This window comes from Tupaia chinensis, unplaced genomic scaffold (genome assembly GCF_000334495.1).
Source record: "Tupaia chinensis unplaced genomic scaffold, TupChi_1.0 Scaffold000578_2, whole genome shotgun sequence".
Taxonomy (NCBI): Eukaryota; Metazoa; Chordata; class Mammalia; order Scandentia; family Tupaiidae; genus Tupaia; species Tupaia belangeri.
This window is the reverse complement of record NW_006160094.1, coordinates 241834-250234: the sequence shown is the minus strand read 5'-3', so window position 1 is coordinate 250234 and position 8401 is coordinate 241834. Positions and strand designations below refer to the sequence as shown.

General features: G+C 36.3%; 1 protein-coding gene across 6 annotated transcripts in view; it reads left to right on the top strand.

The window, feature by feature from the left end:
- ZNF438 (zinc finger protein 438) overlaps positions 1–8401 on the top strand; it is a 216790-nt gene that overhangs the window by 50325 nt on the left and 158064 nt on the right. For 5 of the 6 annotated variants that reach the window (XR_003551017.1, XM_006158270.3, XM_027775614.1 and 2 more), the window contains one exon: positions 287–365. The gene's annotated coding sequence lies outside the window, so the exon portion shown is untranslated. Of the gene's footprint in view, positions 1–286; positions 402–8401 lie in introns of all 6 variants that reach the window. The other variant, XM_027775612.1, reaches the window with a different exon arrangement.

Below are 8401 nucleotides of genomic sequence, written 5' to 3'. Positions count from 1 at the left end.
TGACAGAGTGAACAACAGAGAGAGAGAGAGAGAGAGAGAGAGAGAGAGAGAGAGAGAGAGGAAAGTGAGAGAGAGAGCCACCAGGTCCAGTACTCAGACCAGTACTCAAGGTCAGCCATGTGGGAGTTCAGCGCCCTTAACTACCAACGCCACCTGCTGGCCCCAAGAGTTGATTTCTAAGACCTTTCCAACTGCACTTACCTTATCCCATACCCTCAGGTTAACCCTGAGACTGTGGGGCAGAAAGAACATGGTTGTCTAATGTTTGGAATTTTCTTTTTTTCAGAAGCTGTTCTTCTCAGAGTCCTCCTCAGATTATCCCTTTTGTATTGTATCGGGAAGCCTTTTCCAATAAGCACTTCGAGGTGAGTTTCCTGGGAGAAAGAAGAGCTGCTGTCAAGGTTGGTTTTCAGTCAATTGGCTGAATCCTTCTCTAAGAAATTTACTTTGATGCTTTTTCTTTCTTTTGTTTTTATATTTTTTAAGCTTATTTTTACTGATTCTTATTTTTTGCCTGAAGTAGATAATACATACATACTGAAATTTCCAAATAGTTTTTAATTATTGAATAAGAGTTCACTGAGTCTCAGAATTTTTAGTTAGACCCAAATAAAGCCATGGCTTGCCGTGCAGATTCAAGTTTCTTATAACTGCTTACCAATGATACCGTGGATTAATGAACTGAACCATGATACATGGGATTAATGAAATAGGAAGGAATGATTTTCAGTGTCTAATAGCATATCATATTTGGGCAGTTCTGAAAGTGACACTTAAACAGTTCTGGCCCAGTGCAACTTCCTTTAGTACCTGGGCCTTCCCACCTCAGCCTGGCTCTAGGGCACCTCATAAAATCAGCATTCTGATTAATATGCTGTTCTGACACTCTGCAAAAGACTTGAACTCCTCAGTATGGCTTTGCCTTCAATCTCTTCATTTTCTCTTTTCCAGGTTTCTGGCTACCCTACCTTCTTTCCCCTTATACCTATCTTGTCCTTTAGATTTGACCTCTCCTGCTTCCTGGTTATTATCTTGACACATTAATGCTGCTTCTCTGACCCGACGTAGACAATTTGGATTATGTCCAAATTGATATTTCTGTCTTGACTTCAGTCAGGGATTCTCTCTGGGAAAAGATGCATACTAGTAGCTCCTTGATTGTAAAGGATATTTATGCATTACACATGTGCCATGGTTCTTGATCTCTTGTTCCTATGTAGTTGAGATTAATTTTTGCATTTGGCTTTAGCAGAAGACTAACACAATTGTTAAAAGACAGTAATGAATTAATCGATGAAAAGTGGAAAAAGAAATTCTCAAATGTAGTACACTTATATCATACAGATACTTAGAACAGATCCCACAACCCTAGATGAAATGAAAGAGGCTTTTAAGCCACACACAGATGATGTTAGAAAGTTCAGACCTTCAGATGATGTTTTTGGGCCAGCTGGTAGTGTGGTGCTTAAGGTGGCTGGACCCCACATGGCTGACTGTGGTTAGAGTCCTGGACCAAGTGACTTGAAAAACATACTGGGTGCATGTGCATGTGTACCCAAAATCCTGAAAGGAAAATGGAGGAGAAGGACTGCAGCATGACCATACCTTATGGAGGATGCTTTCTCACTTTCTCTCTGTCTCTGTCTCTCTCCAGTGAGCACATGTACTTTCTGGCAAATTAAAACAAAACCTGGCATGTTTAGTTTACTTAGAGCCTCTTTCTTTATTTGTATTTCCGCTTAATGTTAATAAATAACTCCCTAAGGAGAACTTAGTATGATCTAAATGCTTTGTGTATTGTAGCTAATTTAATACTAATAACAATTCTGTGAGGCATATACTATTGTAATCCCTAATTAAAAGATGAGGAAATTGGGACAAGCAGATGGCATAATGGTTACATCACTGAACTCCCATGTAGTCGACCGTGGTTCGAGTCCCAGACCCAGTGGCTTAAAATTCACGCCAGGTGTTGGGACCAGCAGTTAGCGTAATGGCTATGTCGCTGGACTCCCATGTAGTCGACCGCGATTCGTGTCCCAGACCCAGTGGCTTAAACTCATGCCGGGCACGTGTGTGTATGCGCGTCCAAGATCCCGAGAGGAGAATGGAGGAGAAGGGATTGCAGCATGGCCATCCCCTCTGGGGGGTGATTTCTTGCTTTCTGTCTCTCTGACTCTCTGTCTGGCGAACACACGCGCCCTATAGCAAAAACCTCTCAAAAATAAAAAAAATTCACGCCAGGTGTGTATGCATGCGTGCCCAAGATCCCAAGAGGAGAATGAAAGAGAAGGGATTGTGGCATTGCCATCCCCCCCGGAGGAGGATTTCTTGCTTTCTGTTTCTCTGTCTCTGTTTGTCTATCCAGTGAGTGCATGTGCCCGATAGCAAAAATCTCTCTTAAAAAAAAAAAAAAAAGATGAGGAAATTAAGTCTTGGACAAATTAAGTCACTAGTGCCAAGTCGCACAGGTAGCTGGGTAAGATCTAAATTTCAAACCCAAGGATGTAACCACTTGTTATAGTGATTTTTGAATTCTCTAATTTGTAATTCTAAGAAGTCTTGTTTCTCAGAACACAGGAGGTTAGAAGTTACAAATTTAAAAGAGAGAATGGTGACCTACGATTCTCACTTTACTGTCTTTCTCTTAATAAAATAATTACCAAAGAATGCAAAGATACTGTATGCAGGGGAGTTCTGTACAGTGTTAGTTAACTGTTATTATAGCAAAATAATTAAAGAATATACAAATTCAGTGATAGCAGAAATAATTAAATAACTAAAGTACCACTTTCCACACTTTAATATGTATACTAATTACCTGGATATCTTGTTAAAATACAGGTTTTGATTCAGTGGATCTGTGGTAGGGCCCAAGATTCTGCATTTCTAGCAATTCTTAGATAATTGTGCTTTGCTGATCTACAGAGCCCACTGTGAGTAAGAAGGAATTTCAGTACACCAAGGTTGTATGTTTGTTGAGGACAGGTCTGGGACTACGGAGAGCTGAGTTGATGCCTTAGGTTCCCACTCATCTCTTCTATCCTAGTCCTTGGTACAGTCAAGTTTTTAAAAGCTGTTCAATGCCTCTAAGTTATGCTTATAACACAGTTAAGAGAAAATTTGAAAATGGTACCTGTACTATTACACCAATTTAAATTAAGAACTACCTTTATATGTGTGTGTGTATGTACATATGTATATGTTTATGTATGTGTATGTATGCTTAACAAACTCTGGAAGGAGACCACGTTGAAAGTTGTTGCTCTCTGAGTGATAAGTTTACAGATGGCACATGCTTTCATTTTTATATATTTGACATTTTTCAATTTTACTAGTAAACTTCCATAACTTTCTAGCTGTGTTTATGATTATTAAAATCATTAAGGCTTTCAGGTAACCATATATTCAGGCTTGGTTCATGACGACCTAGCTTTGGAGGAAATATTTACTTCGTCTCACCCACATATCTCTCTTCAACCTCCCCAAAATTCATCTACTAATTTTTTCCTCACTACAAATGTGTAAACCATTTAATGATTTGGTAGGGACTTCAGATTAGGGCAGCTTTTACCTACATAAATAATTAGTTTTTGCTATATCTTCATACACTTGCCAGAGAGAAACAGACAGATAGGAACAGGGGTAGTGAGAAATCACCCCCCAAAGGAGATGATCATGCCACAATTTCCTTCTCCACTTTCCTCTTGGGACTTTGGGCATGTAAGCACACATACCTGGCATGATTTTTAGGCTCCTGGGTCTGGGACCTGAACCACGTAGTCAGACATCAAGTGGGATCAAGCACTTTAACCTCTATGCCACCTGTTGGGCCCAGGATATATTTATAAGAAGATTAATGAATAAATACCTTTATATGAGTAATTATGGGTTAGACTTATAAAATTCTACTTTTCAATATTTATTGATAGTATTATCTAGGTAGTGTAAGTTTGTTTAGAATGTGAAATTTGCATATGTATTCAACTACTAAAAAATTAAATATAAAAAATACCTTTTACCTTACCTTGCCTCCTCTGCCACTGAGGTACACTCAGCAGAGTTTTAGATGGAGATCTATCTTCCTTTCTTTCTTTATAAAAATTGCTAGATGGTGCGTGTGTTTATGAGAGAGAGAGAGAGAGACCCCTCAATGGCATGTGGTCATGCCATAATCCTTTTCCCTTCATTTCTCCATCTTGTCAGGATTTTGGACATGCACATGTACCTGACATGTTTTTCAAGCCATCAAGGCTGGGATTTGAAATGTAGTTGATCCATTTCCTTTAACCACTGTGCTGCTTGGCTGGCCCAGTCTTTCTTTTGGCTTTTGAAGCTCATTAACCTAAATCTAAAGTCATGTACTTGACTTTAGTTTAAAGCTCATTAACCTAAATCTGAAGTCATATACTTGACTCATAGTATGGAACAAGGAAAAAAGAAGCAAGGAAACAGGATGGGAAAGCCTAATGCATTTAAAGCATGACTTTTTTAAGTATTACAAATTTCATGAAAATGAACCACATTAATATTAAAAAATAACTTAAAATATACCTTTTAAGATTAAATTAAATAATATTTGTATAAATTGCAACTTAGGATAGCCCATATCACTTTTCATTAGTATAAATATTAAGGGTAAGCTGTAAACATCAAAATAATCCTGGTCAGGGGATTTATAGAACTGGTCATGAGGTAGTAAGGGGGTCTGGAATTACCCTCAGACTTTAAGCAACCATGAAACTGGACAAATATAGAAAATAATTATTTTCAGTCATTGGATGACAGAGCAAGACTGGTTCCCAAGAAAAGGGAAACAAAGAGAGCCCTAAATGACCCAAGCTTTCTTCTTGGGGGGACTTTTAGACTGTAGTGGAAGATTGGGAAACATAAAAAAAAGAGTCTGGCAGTTTCTTTGAGTTGAGTAGACAGAGGTCAAAGTTCAGGGAAGTTGAAGTGGCTAAAATTTGAAGAATAGAGTTCTGGAGAGGAAGCAGATGGCCAGAGAAAAAAATTCCTGAAGTTTGGAGAGGGTGCTTTTGGGAACTTGACTGTGCATGTACAGGGTAAAACTCGAAGAAGCTGGTAAGGACAACTCATGAGAAAAGAAATGTTTCTAGCTTGGTATAAGTTTAGAGCAAAATTAGCCCCGAGGTAAAAATTTCTTTGCCTAAGTCCTAAATGAACTTAAAACCAAGCTTTGAAAGAATCAACTTAATCTACAAATATACTAAACAACAACAACAACAACAAAAACCCACTTATTTCTTCCATGAGAGACAGACAGGCACACCCAATAGAGTTCTCACGAGTGATCCATCTTAAGACCCAGCCAGCCCAGATCACAGGTATGTACTCATGTTCGATTTCTAGGGAGGCCCTAGGACATGAATCTGGGACCTTTTCATGTGGTTCCAACATCATAGAGTGTTGTGCTACTACTGTACTATGGTCTGACCCTCTTAACTATGATAATTTAGCTGCCTGCCAGAACAGGCCCAGTACTCTTTAAACAAATAATAAAATTCAGCACTGAGCAATACAAAATTGACAGTAAACTGCATCTAATCAAACATTATTAGATTAGGAAAAAAAAGAAAAATTTCAGTTGATAGTAATGGATCTTGAAATGACAAAAATGATGGAATTAGCAACAGGTACATTAAGATAGCTATTGTAAATACAATCCATATAGATAATCATAATGAGTGATGAAATAGAACATATAAAAATCGGCTCACTAGGAGTAAAAAAAACACAATAACTAAAGTGGATATTTTATTAGATTAAGTGTAGATTAGATCATTCAAGAGAAAAGGTCAATGAACTTGAAAACATGGTGAGAATTTAACCAAAATGATGAATATAGACAAAAAAGATTAAAAATGATAAACAGAGACTCAGTCTCTTTTAGAATAATAACAGGTGTGTAACATAAGTGTAATTGGAGTCTCAGAATTTTTTTTGTGTGTTTTTTTTTGGGGGGCGTTTTTTGTGGATTTTTTTGGGGGGGTTAGTGGTGGGCTGGAGAGGAAATGAGAAAGGGAGAAAAAAGGTGAAAGTTCTTCTAAATCTGGTAAATATATACACAGATCCAAGTAGCTTAATAGATCCTGGGTAAAATAAACACAGGTACGCAAGGCATATCATTAAGAAAATTGGTAATAACCATTGTTAAAGAGAAATCCTAAAAGCAGTCAGAGAAGAAAAAGCCATTATGTATGAAGGAATGAAGCTAAGAGTAGTAGAAGATTCAAATCTTTAAAAATCATTCAAAGGAAGGCAGAAAAACATAAGGAGAACAGAGAACAAAAGGGATGAATAAAAAAATCTGAAGCTAAGAAAGATAAAAAGAAGATTCAAATCTTAAAAAAATCATCCCAAACAAGGCAGAAAGACAGAGATAAAGAGAACAAAGAACAAAGGGGGTGAATAAAAAGACTACCAGCAACATAGTAGAACTGTTATCCAACCATACCAATAATTACATTAAGTGTAAGCAATCTATTCCAATTAAAAGGCAAAGATTGTCAGATTGGATTAAAAAATTATGAAACTGTTCTCAAGGAATTGTCAAGATTGGATGGAAATAAAAGGATGGAAAGCTTGTATCTTATAGCACTAAGTATAATAAAACCAAAGTGGCTATCTTAATATCAAATTGGGTTTTAGAACAAGTAGTATTTCTAGGTTGGTAGAGGTTTATTTTAAATGCTAAATGGGTCAGTTAATTAGGAATAAAGTCAAAAGCAACTAACGCTACCTTGTCAAAATCTACAAAGCAGAAACTGACAGAACTGAAAGAAAAAATGGGTAATTGAAGATTTGAATACCCTTTTCAATAACGGATGGAATAAATGGAAAGAACATCAGGGAAGATATAGAAGTGTTTAAGGACATTGTAAACTAACTTTTTTGACATTTATAGAACATTACACTCAACAATAGCACAATATGCATCCTTTTCAAGTGCACATGAAACATTCACCAAGCTAGACCACTGTATTGTGTTTAGTTCCTCAGTGATGTGCCTTGGTATGTATGTGTTTATCTTACTTGGGATCTGTTGAGCTTTTTGGATCTGTGGGTTTATAATTTCACCAAATTTGGAAACCTTTAGCCATTATTTATATAAAACAAGTCTCACTAAAATTAAAATGATAAAAATCATGCAGAGTACATCCTCTGACTACAACAAAATTAAATTAGAAATCAATACTGGAAAGTCATCCATAGTTGTAATTTTTAAAATTTATTTTTATTTTTATTTTTATTTGTTTTTATTTCTTTTTTTAATGAATTAATTTACATTCATTCACTGAGCATTGCCACAGCATAAAAAATGTGATTTACCATCCAGATTGTGCTGCATAGTAGCTTATCGTCAGTAATTTTCCATTTCTAGTTTCTCATATATTTACGTGTGTGTATATGTGTATGTGTGTGTGTGTTGTGTGTGTGTGTGTGTATTTTCCTATTTCTCAGCCTCTGCCATTTCCCTCCTTCCTCCCACACTATCTTACGTGTCCCAAGTTGTTTCCCATTACTTTTCCCCCCACATTTATTGATTCACAAAATTTCTTATATAATCTAACTACTTTCAATAGCAAGCTCTGCTGATATATACATATCTATGAATATATGTCTGACTTAAGGCATGAAACTCTGAGTAGAATGAATATACTATAAGATAGCACCTAGCTGATGCTAGATAGTTTACTCTGGTCATTAATTATGTATTTGTTACTATATTTTTTTAATTTCAAGAAAAGCAGATTTAACTTTAATAAATCAAAGAAATGCTAAGGAAATATGTTTAAAACTTAAAGCCAGGAAGCAGGTTCTGAATCTGTTCAAATAGTAGATACATGAACCTATCGGTAGCTAAGATAAGACAAAAATTCTTAAAACTGGAAAACAAAGCCTAGAAGAAAATCAACAATGTTCTAGTCAAAAGTCAGAAAATTCTATTTCACCAGTTCAGTCTCGTGTACTTTATCTTCTGTTGTGATTAAATTTTCCCAATTAAATTCTGGGATCTAATATTCAACTCCAGACTTCTCCCCACGATTAAGTTGCCCATTTTCTTAGTTTTTGAAGTCTTATTTCTGTGTGACTGTATTTAATTTTCCTGATAATAGCAGTCCCTGCAGAACTTATTGGAGATCTGGTCTGATGTTTGTAAATTCTTTCAGGTTCTGTTTATCTGAGAATGTTCTTGTCTTTTCTTCCCATATGAAGGATAATCTTGCCGGGTATAGTATCTGTGGTTGCAATTGCTTTTCCCTTAACACTTTGAATATATTTTCCCATTCTTTCCTTACTTGCATTGTTTCTGATGAGAGATCCACTGTCAGCCCAATGGGATATCCTTTGTAGATAACTTGACATTTCTCTCTTG